Raw genomic sequence first — 18,653 nt, forward strand, 5'->3', positions numbered from 1 at the left:
TTAAAACAAGGCCCTTATGAGGACTGACTCTGAAAGTATCTTTTTGGGATACCCGCTGTGATCAAACTCTTTTCACTTTAGCCACTGAACAGCCATCATGTGAACATAAGAATGATCATACTGGGTCAGACCAATGGTCCATCTAGCCCAGTATCCTGTCTTCCAACAGTGGCCAAGCTAGGTGCTTTGAGGGGAAATCACTCTGTGATCACTACTTAGGATCCCCACAAATTAGGCATGTGTTCAAACGCTGACAACAGGGCTCTCTTATTTGCCAGCCTGTTCTGAATAGCAGCTAGGATCTCTGCAGCCATGTTTCAGCACAAGTTGGTATTAAACCCTAGGTGGCCATTCCTCTGAAAATTCTGGGTTTGGATCATCAGGGACACTGTTCAGATTTCACACTCAAGAGTTTCTCCAGCTCCAACTGGTAAGCGGTTTTCCGATAATCTTAACTATGGGACAAAACTTCTAGACCTCAGCCAGTCAAATCATGCATTAACATCAATGGAAATTTTGCTTGACTGTAAAGACTACAGGATTTCTCTCTATCAGCTTGTTTCCTTTGTGGGTTCTGTGTGTGTCAAAACTGTAATTCATTCGTATTTCATATCTCTTGTTTGAACAGGATTGCAGGGAGTATGAAATATTGATCACTAATGCTCTAGGCTCTAATTATCCTACCCTATTTTGTGCATTTATTTTATTTCCATAAGGGTTTCCAAAGACAGGTATGCATTCTTTTGGACTGTAAGCATGGGATCAAATCCATGCCAGGGCAAGAGAGAAATGGAGATTCATTCATACAGAAATGTGAGCCACCACATAGTTTAGCAAAGACATTTCAGGACAGTTGGTAATCTACACTCAGGAGGAGATCGAGTGTGGACCAGCAGTGGAGTTACAGGTCAATATAAAGGCTCAGTATGCTGGAAGAGCTGTTGAGAGTACTCTGAACAGCATTTGCACATGCCATGCCTAGTTCTAGCCTAGAAGCTGATTCTGTTCCCACTGACGCCAGTATTAGCCCTTTGACTTCAAGCAACCCCCCACTCATGATTTACACTGCTGTACAGGAGAGAATCTAGACCAAAAGAGTCCAAGATCTTTCTGTTCTCTTTATTTGTATTTTAAACAGCAGGTCATCTTCTTTCTATAAATCTGTGCAGCACCTTTTTTTTTAAACTGGGTAATTATTTTAGCTCCTGGCTAAGGCATACATTGTGAGGCAGCAGGCTGACCACGAGACATTTCTGTTCCCTTCCACATAAGGATTTCTGTCACCTAAGCAGTATGTGAAACTGACTGGCATTTTCAGTGTATTACTGGTCTATTATTTAAACTTAAATGGCAACAGACATAGAAGCATATTGTAGCATATTTTATGCCTCAAACAGATGTCTGCTAGGTAGAGAAAGTGATATATTACAGGCCTTAAATAGACATCTACTGTTACACAGCACAAAAGAAGCTTGCATCCTGCATGAGAGCTGCACAAAAAGTCTTATTTTCACCATTCTGTGAAAATGTGAAAGATACGTTTTTCACTATGACAAAAAAAATTTGACATGAAAACACAATGGGCAAAATCTGCTTTTTCCATCGGTGAACACCCCATCCCACTTACTGGTAAAGTTAGGCACATCTTAGCCTTTGTTGGAAGTCCAAAAGGAATGAAAACAAAAGTTCAACTGAGACTCATGCCTAGAGACCTGCACAATTTCTATCCGCTTCCAACCCGCATTCCGCAAACGTCGTCTGTGGAGATCCGCATCCGATTCCACAGACACAAAGCAGATATCCGCAGGTTTGCAGGACTATTCATACTACCCCACAACCCAGTGCCTAGCTTTCCCTTTTGGAGGCCACCAACTTTCTGAATTGGTTTGACCCAGTTTGTCTTTTTACACAAGGACCTGCCCAAGACAGAACAGAACGTGTTAAATGAATAAGGCAGAGCCCCAATTCTAACCTTACTGAAGTAAAGCCATTTAAATCAATGGAATTACTTCTGATTGGCCCTGTGTGTAAAAGGTACAGAAAGCCTCTGCCTTAAGTGGAAGGCTAGTTTGACATAAGCCAATTTATTCTAGGATGGGTATAATCAGGAATGCTGTTATTGTCTTTGATCTCAATCAGATCTATAGCATCCATATAAAAGGTCAGAGTAGGGCATTACTCCAAAATATTACCATTGCAAGTAAAAATTTCAAATTCTCCCATATAAAATGGGAAGTCTTGTCTTGCTATAATCTTTAGAATTTAATTTAATTTTTCATTCTATTAACATTCCACATTATAAGATACAATGGACCCCAGGGCACTCTTCATAATAAACTTTGTACTGTGGTTTTCAAATGATCTTACTAGTTAATGGAACTATAAAAATCACTTGCACGGAAAGGTCAAGAAAAATAAAGATGAGTGCGTGTGTTCTGACACCGTCCTGTTTGACACAGCTAGCACACCCTGGAACGAAGAAAACTTGCACTAATGCAAGTAATATAATCCCTCCCAGCACAAAGGCTGACACTTCAACGCTTGAAATTCCAGTGATTTTATGTTTGCATTTTCCCCCGGATCACCTTCTTTTGAATAATCCAGCACCTCATTGATCAGTTTATTATTAGCATTCTTGGCATGAGTATCAGATCAGTTTGTAGTTTGATTCAGCCTGGTAATAAAATGACCTACATCAAAGTCCTGCCAAAATGCCAACTTTGTAGCAATGCGTTTAGCACGAGTATTTCACCATATTCAAGGTAACACAGCAACTGCTTCTAATCATGGAATAAAGTCAACAAAGGGAGTTCTGAAACAATTCATTTGATACTTATCACTTACTCACTTTATAATTACAAACACTGATTCACTCCGCACATAAGGTCATTCCTCAGTGAAATAGACCTACAAATTAAATTCTTCCCAGCCTTTGCATTGTTATTCAGCTTTCTCTAACTTTAGTGTTTATTTTTAATTGCTGTAGTAATGTTGGGCTCCAGATACTAAATAGTTGAATAGAAAAATTTAGTGTTTTGTCTGATAACCTGAAAGATCATCCAGGTCTCCTGGCTGTGGAGGTTTGGAAATACAACAGTGTATTTATCTTGCATGGCACCATGCTATGGGTGGGCATCTCTGCTGCTTAAAGTATGTCCTCACTGAAGAATTAACTTGGGTGATCAGCACCTGGGTTAGCCTGGCCTGGGAGTGAGCAGCCACATTAGAAAGCCCTACCTGAATTACTGTCTCCTCATTTGTACCCTGCTCTCCGTGTGGCGCTAGGACTTCCAGGGGCACATGCCCTGGCTCTTTGTGCTGCAGGAAGCTGAGTCACTTTACGATTCTTTGCCAGTATATTGTGGGAGAAAAGACAGTTACTCACTTTTGCAACTGTTGTTCTTCGAGATGTGTTGCTCATATCCATTCCAGTTAGGTGTGCATGTGCCGCGTGCACGTTTGTCGGAGATTTTTACCCTAGCAACGCTCGGTGGGCCGGCAGGTCGCCCCCTGGAATGGCGCCGCTATGGTGCAGGATATATACCCCTGCTGGCCCCTCCGCTCCTCAGTTCCTTCTTGCCGGCTACTCTGACAGTGGGGAAAGAGGGCGGGTTTGGAATGGATATGAGCAACACATCTCGAAGAACAACAGTTACAAAGGTGAGTAACAGTCTTTTCTTCTTAGAGTGCTTGCTCATATCCATTCCAGTTAGGTGATTCACAAGCATTACCTAGGCGGTGGGGTCGGAGCGAGACGATGCGGAATGTAAGACCGCTGAGCCAAAGGCAGCATCGTCTCTGGACTGCTGGACCAATGCATAGTGTGATGCAAAGGTGTGGATGGAAGACCAGGTAGCCACGCGACATATTTCCTGGATGGGAACATGGGCCAGGAAAGCGGCAGATGAGGCTTGAGCCCGAGTAGAGTGGGCGGTGAGATGGCCAGTCGGAATGTGGGCCAAGTCGTAGCATGTCCGGATGCAGGACATCACCAAAGATGAGATCCGTTGGGAAGAGACTGGCATGCCCTTCATGCGCTCTGTGACGGCTACAAATAGCTGAGGTGAACGTCTGAAAGGTTTGGTCCTCTGGATGTAAAAGGCGAGGGCCCGGCGGACATCCAGGGTATGCAGCTGCTGTTCCCGGAGCGATGAGTGCAGCTTCGGGAAAAAGACTGGTAGAAAGATGTCTTGATTAATATGGAAGGCAGAGACCACCTTAGGAAGGAATGCTGGGTGCGGTCGCAGCTGTACCTTGTCCTTGTGGAATACTGTATACGGAGGATCCACCAACAAAGCACGAAGTTCCGATACTCGTCTAGCTGAGGTGATAGCGACGAGGAAGCCTGTCTTCCAGGACAGGTACAGCAGCAAGCATGTGGCTAAAAGCTCAAAGGGGGGGCCCATGAGCCTAGGTAATATGAGGTTGAGATCCCAGGTAGGGGAGGGGCGCTTGACCTGAGGGTAGACCCACTCCAAGCCCTTGAGGAATCTGGAGACTATGGGGTGAGAGAAGAATGAACTGCCAGTTTCCCCAGGATGGAAGGTGGAAATAGCTGCAAGTGCACCCTTATAGAAGAGATCGCCAGGTCCTGCTCCTTCAGGGACCATAAGTAGTCCAAGATAATGGGGACCGATACACCTTCGGGAATAAAGTCATGCTGGGCGCACCAGTGGGAGAAGCGCTTCCACTTGGCGAGATATGTTGCCCATGTGGAAGGCTTTCTGCTTCCCAGTAGCACCTGTTGCACAGAGGTGGAACAACGCAATTCAGATTGGCTCAACCACACAGCAGCCATGCTGTCAGATGGAGGGACTGCAGGTCCGGGTGGTGAAGCCTGCCAAAGTCCTGAGTTATGAGGTCCAGGCAGAATGGCAGAGGTATCAGGTCTGCCAGAGAGAGGTCGAGCAGCAGGGTGTACCAGTGCTGTCTCGGCCATGCCGGAGTGATCAGTATTAGCTGGACTCTGTCCCTGCGGAGTTTGAGTAGAACTCCGTGGACGAGGGGAAAAGGTGGGAAGGCATAAAATAGGTGACCTTTCCAGGGAATTAGGAATGCGTCCGAGAGGGAGCCTGGGGAGCGATCCTGCAGGGAGCAGAACACCTGGCATTTCCTGTTCTCTCAGGAGGCCAAGAGGTCTATCTGGGGAAAGCCCCACTTCCAGAATACAGAATGGAGAATGTCCTGACGGATGGACCATTCGTGGGACAGGAAGGACCTGCTCAGGTGATCCGCGAGAGAGTTCTGGACTCCCGGGAGAAAGGAGGCTACCAGGTCTATTGAGTGGGCTATGCAGAAGTCCCACAGTTGCATCGGCCTCTTGACAAAAGGGGGGAAGATCACGTCCCTCCCTGCTTATTTATGTAATACATGGCCATTGTGTTGTCTGTGAACACTGCAACACAATGACCCTGTAGATGACGCTGGAACGTTTGGCACGCCAGTCAGACCGCTCTCAGTTTGCAGACATTGATGTGAAGTGCCAATTTCTGAGAGGACCAAAGGCCTTGAGTGTGAAGGTGCCCTAAGTGAGCACCCCCAGCCGAGAGATGAGGCGTCCGTTGTTAGGGATGTAGAGGGCTGCGGTGGATGGAACAGTTGACCCGTACACACCAGGGATGGTGTCAGCAACCAGTCAAGGGAGCCCAGAATGCTCGATGGAACTGTGAGTATCATGTCTATGGCGTCCCTGCGCGGACGATAGATTGAGGCGAGCCAAGTTTGAAGAGGACGCATGTGCAGTCTGGCGTGCTTTGTGACGAAAGTGCACGCAGCCATGTGACCGAGGAGGCCAAGGCAAGTGTGGGCAGAGGTTGTTGGGAAGCTTTGTAGTCTTTGTAGAAGGGAGACTACAGCCTGAAACCGAGATGGAGGCAAGCTGGCCGTTACAAGATTGGAGTCCAGCGTGGCGCCTATGAATTCTATTCTCTGCGTAGGCACCAAAGTGGATTTTTCCAAACTGATTATCAGGCCTAGACAGGTGAGTAGGTCCTTGATGACGCTCACATGAGTGGTGACCTGTACCTTGGAGGTCCCTTGAATAAGCCAGTCGTCGAGGTATGGAAAGACATGTATTCGACGATGGCGGAGGGAGGCGGTGACTACCGCCATACACTTCATGAATACCCGAGGGGCCGACGAGAGACCAAAGGGAAGGACCGTAAACTGGTAATGTTGACGATTCATCACAAAGCGTAGATACCGTCTGTGCGGGGGGTAAATAGCGATGTGGAAATATGCGTCCTTCATGTCGAGAGCGGCGTACCAATCTCCAGGATCCAGGGAATGGATGATGGTTCCCAGGGATACCATGCGGAACTTGAACTTTTTCATGAATTTGTTCAGTCCTCGCAGGTCCAGGATAGGCCAGAGGCCTCCTTTTGCCTTGGGGATTAGGAAATATCTGGAATAGAACCCCTTGCCTCTTAACTCTTCCTGAACCTCCTCTATAGCTCCCATTGCAAGGAGCCTCCAAACCTCCTGCAAAAGGAGTTGCTTGTGAGAGGGGTCCCTGAAGAGGGACGAGGAGGGGAATTGGGGGAGGGGGTTTGAAATATACTGAAGATGGTAACCAAACTCCACCGTGCATAGGACCCAACGGTCTGAGGTTAGTTGGGACCACAAGGGAGAAATGGGGCAAGGCTGTTGTAGAACTGAAAAGGATCCTGGGAGGCCATTGGTACACTGCTCTCGGGTGCACCCTCAAAAGTTTGGTTTCGGTCCTGCTGGTGGCTTGGTGGAACTGGAATTATTACCCCCTTGAGGCCCAGACTGACGTCTGCGATTGGTACGACCTCGCCTTCTGGGGAAGTCTTGCCTTGGCCGAGGCAGGGGGTAGGAGCGCTGAGCTTGGGGCCAGAAAGACCGTCTTTGAGTTTGTGGCGTATGCATTCCTAGCGAACGCATAATTACGCGATTGTCTTTTAGACTCTGTAGCCCAGGGTCCGTCTTCTGTGAAAACAGGCCCCAGCCATCAAAAGGTAACTCTTGTATAGTCTGCTGCAGATCAGGTGGCAGGCCTGACACTTGCAGCCATGATATACATCGCATGGCGATTCCAGAGGCGACTGTTCTAGCTGCCGAATCGGCGGCATCCAGCGAGGCCTGGAGGGAGGTCCGCACAACTTTCTTCCCTTCCTCCAGGAGTGCTGTGAATTCCTGGCAGGAGTCCTGTGGGATGAGCTCTGTAAACTTCCCTACTGCCTCCCAGGTGTTATAGCTGTACGTACTCAAGAGGGCTTGTTGGTTCGCCATCCTGACTTGGAGGCCTCCCAAGGAATAGATTTTTCTTCCTAATAGATCCATTCGCCTGGCCTCCCTTGATTTAGGTGCAGGGGCTTGCTGGCCATGGCGCTCCCGTCCATTGACGGACTGTACAACCAATGAACAGGGAGGGGGGTGTACATAAAGGTACTCATACCCTTTGGAGGGCACCATGTATTTCCATTTGACCCCTCTGGCTGTGAGTGGTATGGATGCTGGGGATTGCCAGATGGTATCCGCTCTAGCCTGGATCGAATGAATGAAGGGGAGGGCCACCCTAGTTGGCGCCTCCGCCGACAGTACACTGATTACCGGGTCCTCCACCTCAGGAACTTCCTCTACAGGTAAGTTGATATAAAGGGCGACACACCGCAGAAGGTCCTGGTGTGACCTGAGGTCGATTGGAGGTGGTCCGGGGAGGAGGAGGATGAAACTCTGGGGACAAGCGGGTCCTGGACTGACTCCTGATCCTGAGGAATGTCCAGAGCCGGTAGATCTTGTGGGTCCGGTATGTGGGCAGGAGATTCCTCCGTACCAGCCGGGGGAGGTCTGCTAACGGTGACCTCTGGTGCTCGGAAGGGCCAGAGCGCGATAGTATAGGGGGTTCACCCTGGGCTTGGTGATAAGCCCAAGGTGTCCAAAAGGACCACTGATGAGGTCCCTGGTCCGGGCCAAGGGTTCCTTGGCCGAACCTGTTGTGAGTATCCGAATCCCCATAGGATGCACTATCTGCATGGGATGAAGTAGACGGATGACGAGAAGGCCACGGAGGGGCAGAGATCGTTTGATGCGGGTCCCTGCGTCCACTCGATCTGTCCCCACGCGGTGCCGGAGAATGGTACCTGGAGTCGTAGCGGTGCCGGGAATGAGACCGGGCCCTGCAACCAGCGCAGTGCCAGGAGGTCAACCAGTGCCTTGAATCACTGTGCCGAGATCGGCTGCGAGAGGTATCGGGACCTAGAGCGGTGCCGAGAGTATCTAGTCGGCGACTGGGACCTCGAACGGTGCCGCGAGTACGACTGATACCTCGATGGGGAGTGGTACCCGGACTGTGAGCGGTGCCGGGACCGGGATCGATGATGGGACCGAGAATGCCTGTGGGACCTGGATTGGGACCAGCAACGTTCAATGGTACCGGGCGAAGATGGTCTCATGAGGGCCGGCTTGCCTATTGACTGAACAACCTGCACCGGCGGTGCCGGGGGTTGAGGCAGCTCAGGCTCCATCAAGGCAATCAAGTCCCATGCCGTGGAGAACGTCTCCGGAGTGGAGGGCATGATAAGCTCAACCACGGCGCGTGTCGGGGAGCTGGTAGGCACCGGACTTGACGGCTCTTGCAAGGCCGGAATCAACGGTGCAGAGGACGTCGGTGCCGTGGCAGTTGTCAGTGCCAGGCGGTCCAACTTAGCTAAGCGCTCAGACTGCGGTGTAGATACAGTAGCTGAAGGAGGCTTGTGCTTCTTGCTCCTTGGTGAGAGAGAGCGGTGCTGGGCAGGAGCTTGGGCCGGTGATGGCTGATGTCGAGGAGCCTTCACTGTCGGCATGCGCTCCGGTGCAGAAGAGGGACTTGTTCCCGGTGCCGCAGGCGGTGCCGAAGACAGAGGAGTCAGCGCTGCCTCCAACAAGAGTTGCTTCAGGCGAATGTCCCGCTCTTTTTTAGTCCGGGGCTTGAAAGCCTTACAGATGCGGCACTTGTCCGTGAGATGGGATTCACCCAAACACTTGAGACAGGAGTCGTGAGGGTCTCCTGTGGGCATCGGCCTATGACAGGCTGAGCACAGTTCAAAGCCTGGTGAACCGGGCATGGGCTTCGGTACCAGGTGAGGGGAAGGGGCTAACCCCCAATCCCTCTTAACTATATACAATAACTACTACAGAACTAATAACTAAACACTAACTATACTTGTAGGAAATAGAACTATATACACAATACAATAGAAACGAGCGAATCGCTAGAGAGGTGGAAGTCAGCTAAGCTGCGCTCCACTGTTCCAACGACCCACACAGGCGGTAAGAAGGAACTGAGGAGCGGAGGGGCCGGCAGGGGTATATATCCGGCACCGTAGCGGCGCCACTCCAGGGGGTGCCCTGCCGGCCCACCGAGCGTTGCTAGGGTAAAAATCTCCAACAAAAGTGCACGTGCCACGTGCACACCTAACTGGAATGGATATGAGCAAGCACTTGAAGAGAAACTTGTCTGTCCTGGGCACTAGAGGACTATCAGCACTTAAGTGATTTAGCCAGTGTCCTCACTGCAAAGTGGGCCCATGTGAAAACAGCACTCAAGCTCAAGCCTATACCATCAGCCATGCCAGCTAGGTTGGGTTTAATGAACCTCCAAACTCAGGTGAGGGGGTTTTCTGTGGACCAGATGCAGGGTTATGAGAACACTTAAGTAAGAGCCCAAGCTAACTCTGCAGTGAAGACATATTAATGTCCAGTTTCAAGAGTGCTAAGAACATAGTCATATTTAACATCACCACCTCTCAACTGGACAGTGACAGACACATAGCTAGGATTGGTCTGGCTCACTCATGCGTTAGTATTGATAAAATAGGCATTCAAATGATAGGACTGCATTTAATGTTTAGGCTCTACTGAATACTTGTGAGTTGCTGTATTTATCCATCCTATTTGTAATATCTGTGTTTCATATCGTAATGTACTATTTGAGTGGTTGTGTCGTGAGCCTCTGTGACCAATGAATCACCATACGGGAGAGGGACATTACTTAGTGTGAAGAGCTGCTCTTCTACAGAAATTGGTAAGACCCTCCAGAAAGAGGAGACCCATCGATACCAGATGGGTTGTGGTTGGCTCTTACAACTGGAAACTCCCTACATCTGGGCCGAGAAACCCCCAACAAAAAGACTAAAGATACTTATTGCTGTTCTGCTCTCTTCCCCATGAAGATGAGTCCTCCAGGTGGACTCTTCCCTAAGTTTGTAGCCCAGAGCACATGGCAGGAGATGGATAAAAAGCCCAACCACAAGGAACTAGGTATCTCTATGCAGTCTGAACTCGGGAGGAGTTTCTAGACATAAACAAGAGATCCCCAGCTGGGAATAGCTCTAAAGGACAAGCAGAGTTTGCTGAATAAAGAAACCTATACACCTCTACCCCGATATAACGCTGTCCTCAGGAGCCAAAAAATCTTACCGTGTTATAGGTGAAACCGCATTATATTGAACTTGCTTTGATCCACCGGAGCACACAGCCCTGCCCCACTGAAGCACTGCTTTACCATGTTATATCCGAATTCATGTTATATCAGGTCGTGTTATATCAGGGTAGAAGTGTATTATTTTTAAAACCTGACTATTCATTTGCTTTAGCCTTGTAAATAAATCTTTAATTTCCTTTTCCTATTTAATAAACCTTCATATAGATTACTATAGGATTGGTTGCAAGCATTGTGCTTTATGTTTCATACCAAAATTGACCTGGCGTAAGTGACCGGTCCTTTGGGACCAGGACTAACCTGAATATTGCCATGATTCTTGGCATAAGGGACCATTTATCACAGAGACACGCTCTCCTCACTGGCAAGACAGATGGGAGTATCCATGGGGACAGTCTGTGATGCTGTGTTAAGGCAGTCAAAGTACCTGAGGACTTTGCACTTGGTGAAGCTGGTTGGTGAAATCTAAATTTACAACTCACAACCAATTTGGAGTTTGTATCCTGGTTTTTAACCCTGAGGTTGGTACTCATACTCTTGTGTCAGTGTTGGGAGTGTCACAGGCCCCACAACCTGCTCTGTGGAATAAGGAAGTAAATTATGCCCCTCAATGACGTGTGACTCTGGGTAAAATCCTGGCCCTATCAAGTCAGTGGGAGTTTTGCCACTGGTATCAATTGACCAGGATTTCACCCTCCGGAAGGAATCCTCACAAAACTTAATGGCTAAACCCATGGGTTTAGCCATTATGTTAAGAAGGCAAACTCATACTACTTTCTTTGTATAATAGCCTAAGAGTATTAGGCCCACATAGACCCTGCCACTTTTAGGGCCCAATCTTTTCCCTCTGTCATGAAGGCAAGTAGGGTTGGGCCTCTAAAGACTCTTTCAAAGTGGTTTAAATATTAATAATTGTGCATCAGTGAAAGTCAGCAATTGGTTTTATAGAGTGCCTGCTGCTGCTCCAGCTAAAAACAATCATTTCCTCCTCCTAAGGCTTCAATCAATTCTGTTAATCAATGTTCTAGTACAATAATATTCTTGGGGATTATTCTGAGCATTTAACTGTTTCTGATAAATGATTTTCCACTCCCGACTGCAAGGTTTAAAACAACCATTAGCGCACTTGGCAAGGAGTAAAACACTTGTTCAACTTGTTAATGAGGTTAAAACAGGGGCGGAATCAGCAGAGCACAGCACCTGACCTAGGAAAACTTTTTTTTTTTTTTCTTTCTTTTAAATTCACCAACAAGACACTCTTCCAGTCACAGATTTTCTTCTGGAAACTGATCCTTGGTATCCGCAAGGTTAATGTGATTTTACTTATGAATGGTATTGTATGTTGTAGCTGTTGTGAGGTAACAGCTTGTATTTTCTGAGCAATATAGAAATATTGAACACTTCTCTCTCGTGCTGTGTGCTGCAGATTATTGATTTTGAAGGATTTGATCCTGCTGGCCTCACTCCAGCAAAACTCTGATGTCAATAGGAGTATTGCCTGAATGAGGCCCGGAGGGGACAACAACTCTTCCTGCTCCACTAAAAGCAAGAGAGCTGCCCACGCTCCTAGGATTGGGGGAGTGCAGCTCTCCCTCCTCCTGAGCTGAAGTAAGATCTCACCAGGCTGCAGAATCTGAATTAGGAAGAGCGAGAGGAGCTGCTACCTAGCTAAGGAGTTTCTGGCGCATCCGGCCTGGACATGGAGAAGCAGCAATGCCTGATGGAGGAAGGAAAGGTGTCCCCGTTGAGCAGCATGATCTGCACCATGTGTCTCCCTGGTATAATCTGCACAGGTTGAACTTGATTCACCCACACAGGCCCAGGGAAGGTGAAACTAAATTCACACAGGTGGACACAGGTAGTGTCTAGACTGGTGCCCTCCTTCAAGGGCTTAGTTGGGGAGGGCAGTTTTAAGTTAGGGCACAGGTGCCAACTTTCTCCAGCGCTGGCGGGTGCCCGAGCCCCCCGCCCCTTTCTCTGCCCTGACTTCACCCCATCCCCACCCCTGGCCCCGCCCCCTTTTCAACCCCATCCCCAAAGTCCCTGCCCTAGCTCCATCCTCTCCCTGCCCCATTGGATCCCTTCCCCAAATCTCTGCCCCGGCCCCATCTCTTCCCCCAGCACACTGCATTCCCCCTCCTCCTTCCCCCTCCCTCCCTGCCCCACAAAACTGCTGGAAAGGAGGAGAAGCAGGACCTGTGGTGTGCTCGCAGAGGAAGCGAAGGAAGAGGCAAGCTGGGGCAGGCGGGCGGGCCACAGGGAGCTGCCAGTGGGTGCTGAGCACTCATCAATTTTTTTCCATGGGTGCTCCAGCCCCGGAGCACCCACAGAGTCAGCGCCTACGAGTGAGGGCAGAGCTCCATAGGAGCCCTGCAGCAGAGGTGGCCCAGGGGATGGCTTCAAGTGGGAGAGGAGTCCCAGCTGCCAAGTACACAGCTAGGAGCAGTAACATATCCAACATGCACAGTATCCCTCCTGTGGCTAAAAATGGGATGTCAGAGAGAAGTGAGCACTTCCAAACACATACAGAGGTTGGAGCATACAGAGGCCTTCAGATGAAGCAGGAGCCAATTTCTAGATGATCAGGTAAGTACTTCTATCATGTATGGGCAGGGACACACAGAACCCTTCAGCTGAAGGGAGAGTCTGTTCCTAGACAGCGAGACCTCACATTAGCCCGTTCAGCTCTATTATTTTCCAACACCCTGCTCTGATTTATGCTTAGCCCTGTTCTATTCCAATGACGACATTACTGAAATAATGCTGAGACCTTCTACATTCTGACGCTGGTCTAGTGCCTGTCTGATTTCAATTGTGATAAAGGAAGCATGGGAGACAATGCCAAAATAAATGGGCTGCTATCAAAAAAGCAATTAGAACATCAATTACAAGGGCCAGATTCTGCCCTTAGATGTGCAGTTGGAGCCATGGTGACAAGGATGTAGGCAGAACTTGGCCCTAAATGTACAAATGCAGTCTCAAAGCTATGCAGCCTTGGAGATCTAGAAATTACTGCAGAACTGCACTGCTTGCACATTTTCCTAGAAGTTACATACCCAGGATATTAAGTGAATTCCCCTGTGGAACAAATTCAATCTGTCATAACCTAGCTTCTATGAAACATATTTCTTGTATCACAAAACACTGCCACATGTCCATAACTCCCTGATTGCTGGCTTGCCATGAATTATGGCCCTTTTCCCATGAAAATCGTATTTTCTGTCCAAGAGTGACACTGCTTCACTGCCGATTGATCTTCATAGGCAGAATGTGTGTACTGTGTATGTGAGCAAGAATGGGTGTTCTACAACAGAAAGATCAAAAGTAGACAAACTGATAAGTCCTGGCCACACTATGCCTCTTGCATTCCTTGCACTGCAACGCAAGACCTAATAAAATCGAATTACACAGATTTCCCTAGATGACTTTTAGCCCTGTAGTGCACTGAGGAAAGTATTGATTTTTCAAATGAAATCCTTGTTCAGTCATATTCCAACTTCCATCAAACAAATCTAACAAAATCCTCCCTTCCCCTCCCTCCAAAAAATAAAATAAAATAGGGTGAATTGTGGCCAAATTGCTAAAGTTAGAGCTGTGACTGAAGCTAGGCTATTATACGACATGTGTCCTACAGAGCCAACGTCAGATTCATTTCAGATGAGTCCCCACACTGCAAATGGAGGTCATACCAATGAGATCAGGGACAGAGGGACAATCAGTTTGAAGATCATGCTAGAGTGTTTTGGGAGAGCTAGACTAACCTTAGTGGGGATGCAATATTTACATGAACACAATAATCTCACCTTTAAAAGAAACTGTGGCAAAATACTAGCTACATTTAAAAGAAATTTAGAGAATTGAGCTGAAAGAGAGATCCAGGACATAAATTGCTGTACAACTACTGGGGCTGATTCTGATCTCAGGCCACCAACGTAATACTTGTGAATAAAGGGACACAAATCAGACGTCAAGAATTATAACATTCAAAAACCAGTCAGAGAACACTTCAACCTCCCTGGACACTCAATTATAGACCTAAAAGCAGCAATTCTTCAACAAAAAAACTTCAAAAACAGACTCCAACGAAAAACTACAAAACTGGAATTAATTTGCAAACTGGACATAATCAGATTAGGCCTGAATAAAGACTGGGAGTGGATGGGTCATTACACAAACTAAAAACTATTTCCCCGTACTAATTTTTCCCCGTACCATTACTCACACCTTCTTGTCAACTGTTTGAAATGAGCTATCCTGATTATCACTATAAAAGTTTTTTTTCCCTCCTGCTGATAATAGCCCACATTAATTGATTTGTCTCATTAGAGTTGGTATAGCAACCCCCATCTTTTCATGTTCTCTGTATATTACTACTGTATTTTCCACTTCGTGCATCAGATGAAGTGGGTTTTAGCTCACGAAAGCTTATGCCCAAATAAACGTGTTAGTCTGTAAGGTGCCACAAGTACTCCTCGTTCTTTTTGCTGATACAGACCCATTGTCTTGCCTTTGTAATTAATCGTTAAGGGAAACTCTTTACTATCGCGACAGTCAGATTTATAGTCCAATTCATGACCCACAATCCATGCACTGCTCCAAACCAGAAAAAAACCTTGGAGACAGAGACTTCTTTTCCTTCTACATATATTGTCAGAAGTTACTGAGATTCTGGTCAACCTGTGTAGGCCCCCTTAAAAGGGAGGTAAATCTTATGTAGTATTTACATAAAGGTAACTGTTACACATCGTTTTAATAAGGAGCGTGGAAGTGGCTGTATTTAGATTACAGAAGACCCCAAAAATCTGAATCCTGTGAACGTGGACAGATCCTACTTGCACCAGTGTTTTACCAATAACTCTTCCAACTTCAGTGCGGTTCATCCATTGGTTACCATATTGAACCTGAGAGCAGACTTTTGCCTATTTATGTACAGTATTTGTACAAAGATGCTGCAGAAGATAGCTGGTCCGCTTTTAAAAAAAACTCGAGTCTTTTTTCAAGACTGCATGTGCATCTCCCAAGGTAAAGACCTCAGGATTTGACCCAGTCTATGAACTTGGATGGTGGGCAGAAAACCATGTGTTTGTTCTGTGTCTGTCCAGTGCCTAGCACAAAGGGGTTCTGATCTATGACCAGGGCTGCTAGATCCTACAGTAACACAAATAAATCATAATATTAATCAGAGATGGTAAATGGGATTTGTATTTTTAAAGCACAGTAAAGTTTGGGCATAAATAGGTTGACAGTGTCTCTTTACCCACTGTATCCAAGAAAGCGAGGTTTGAGAAGTGAAAATAGCAATGGTTGAAATACTGAGTTTGAGATACATTGAATCCTCCAACCCCAATTTTATTTATTTTTTTTTTCCAATGAAATCTCTAATGCTCCAAGTTTCAAGCGGAATTTCCCTGGAGGACTTTAAGAAATATTTATTAAGGGGACTGCATGTACCACAATAGTGCCAACCTGTAATATGGGGCCTTGTCTGCTAGCTCTCCTTTTGTGGCCAGACCGGGGGGTACACCAACCTGGTGCCATCTCACTTTATGCCACCACACCCAGTTTTGCATTTGTCAAGACCTTGTTGTGACCTGAGCCCTCCAGGCCAGAACCTCAGTAGCCTCCTTTCCCTTTAGGATAGTGGGGAGTCAGAAGGTGTAGCTCTAATGAGGACTCATCAGCCCTAGCTCTCCTGCCTTAAGACCCTTTCCTCCAAAAGCCCTCGGGCTGGAGTTGGTAGCGGATGAGCTTCCAGCCCTCTCCATTGGTTCCGACTCAAGACCCTTGTTGGGCACAGCCAGAGCCAGCCCCTTCAGTCCCCTGCTGCTCCTTAAGCTGCTGCCTACCTCTCCTGTTCTATAGGTTCCCCCAGCCTCTGGTCCTGCCTCTGGAGTGGTGGCTTTTTCTGGAAGCTTCTCACCAGTCTGCTGCAGAAATCCCTTTTTGAGTCTCTCTGGCCATCACCCTGCCCTCTTATCCTCACAGCTGCTGTGGGGCTGCCAATCAGCTCTGGCTGAGTAGACAGTTGCTTCATTAACCTTTTGGCTGCCAAACCACCATGGGATGTATAGACTCCAAGACACAGCTACATGCACATTTAAAGTGACATGCTACCATCTTACAGAAGAAAAGCCTGTAAGAGGAAAGCATTGGGAGTGTCTCTGTACCCAATCCAGAGAGGCGTTTATACCAGGCCTGCCCTGCAGCAAATATAGATTTCTCCATGGTGTGAGACCCTTAAGACTCTTTAGCTGTGGGTGGATCTTGATTACAGATAGAGTAAAACACATGGGAGAGAGGGGAACCTGACATCTGCTCTGATATCTTATGGGTTCTTTTACACAGCACTCAGTTCAGAATTGCTAACAGATGCTTTTCAATAGAGCCCTGTGCGGATACAAATTTTGTATCCGCACCCAATCTATGATCCACAAAAATGAACCGCTGATATAAAGAAGCTATCCGCAGATTTGCAGGGTTTGGGATATAAAATTTGGGTCTGTCTCCATCCACAATCCACAAAAACGGGCTGCAGATATCCGTGGATTTTCAAAGCTCTACTTTCCAAGCAATTAGCCAATTTCACCCTCTTCCCTGACTGAAAACAAGCAGGGAGCCGGAAATGACCACCAATTTCATGAATGGCTCCCCTGCAAACCTACAACTGACATATGCATGCAAGTGACCAGCCCTGAATTCACTTCCTCTGGCTATTTCAACCTATCACACATTTTTCAGTTTACTTTCGGTTACTAAAGTTTCCTGCTCCTTTGCTCCGTTACCTTCCACTGGGCCAAAGTGACGAATCCTGAACGCACAGAAATTACAGCACTATATGAATAAATTGAAAGCTAGCATGGCCAGCAAGAGCACCACTGCAACCAGCAGTTGGCCAGTTAGTTTCACTCTCACCCTTGGCACATGTGATTGTTGTTTTTTGGGTTTGCTTTCACAGATGCTGAGTGCCCACAATTCCCAGAGAAATCAACAGAAGCTGCTGCAGGTACTCAGCACCTTTGAAAAATCAGGCTCATATTGCAAAAGTATGTTTGGTTCTTTACAGTCCTGTTTAAAGACAAGAGGCTTCCTCCTGCGCCCAGTGAAGTCTATGAGCCAGATTCTACTTCTGTCATTTATGCTGAGCACTCACTATTCATGGGGGAAGGGAGACAGAAACCAATCCAATGGCGGAACTTTCAGCGGCTTCGGCAGTTAGTGAGATCAGATCCGAATTCCCTGCATTCAACATTTCATTTATCTATCCTTGTCTTTAATTCTTGTCTCTGAGATTTTAAGTGAATTTAGTGCTCATTGATTTCAAGGAGAGTTCAGTGCCAAGACACTTTTGGAAATCCCACTAAGCATCTATATGCATCTTTAGCCACCTAAATACTTTTGCAAATCTGTCCCTAAGCCACTTTTGAAAGTGGGACTTCATCTCTAAATCACAGGCTTTTTTAACACAATTTCACCCTCTGTGGTTACTTGCTACGTTCCACACACATTTTGAAGGCCCGTTTAATAATTAAAATACAATCTATTTGCATTAAGCTGTATAGGAGCCGGGTTGTTTTCATAAGACATCATGCAGCATATTACACAGCATAACTAATGTCACTGGATGGAACCATTTTGACTTAATATTTGAAGTGACAGGCTCGTCTGGCATTGCTGCTTTCCAGCAAGTTTAATATGAGTACGATCTGTGGTAAGGAATTCAGAGGAAGTGGTAAGGCAAAAGTATCATTCCTAGCACGCAAATTGTTAATGGTAATGTAAAGGGGAAATACTGTACTGTAATTCCTCACTTAAAGTCGTCCCGGTTAACGTCATTTCGTTGTTACATTGCTGATCAATTAGGGAACATGCTTGTTTAAAGTTGTGCAATGCTCCCTTCTAATGTCATTTGGCAGCTGCCTGCTTTGTCCACTGCTTGCAGGAAAAGCAGTCCATTGCAGCTAGCTTGTGGTGGCTTGGAACCAGGGTAGACCGGCAGCCCCCACATCAGCTCCCCACTCCCCTAAGTTCCCTGTGCAGCAGCTTCCTGCAGTTCAGCTCTGTCCCTCCCCCCACTAAAAGCGGCAGAGAATCCTGTGGCACCTTATAGACTAACAGACGTTTTGGAGCATGAGCTTTCGTGGATGAATACCCACTTCGTCAGATGCATGTAGTGGAAATTTCCAGGGGCAGGTATATATATGCTAGCAAG

At 47.1% G+C, this 18,653-nt stretch overlaps 1 protein-coding gene across 4 annotated transcripts in view; it reads right to left on the minus strand.

Annotated features, from left to right (window-relative positions):
- The window catches only part of MEGF11 (multiple EGF like domains 11), a 394,137-nt gene that overhangs the window by 247,279 nt on the left and 128,205 nt on the right, over nucleotides 1–18,653 (minus strand). The gene's annotated exons all lie outside the window — the stretch shown is intronic.

The sequence above is a fragment of the Chelonoidis abingdonii genome, chromosome 9 (assembly GCF_003597395.2).
Source record: "Chelonoidis abingdonii isolate Lonesome George chromosome 9, CheloAbing_2.0, whole genome shotgun sequence".
NCBI lineage: Eukaryota > Metazoa > Chordata > Testudines > Testudinidae > Chelonoidis > Chelonoidis abingdonii.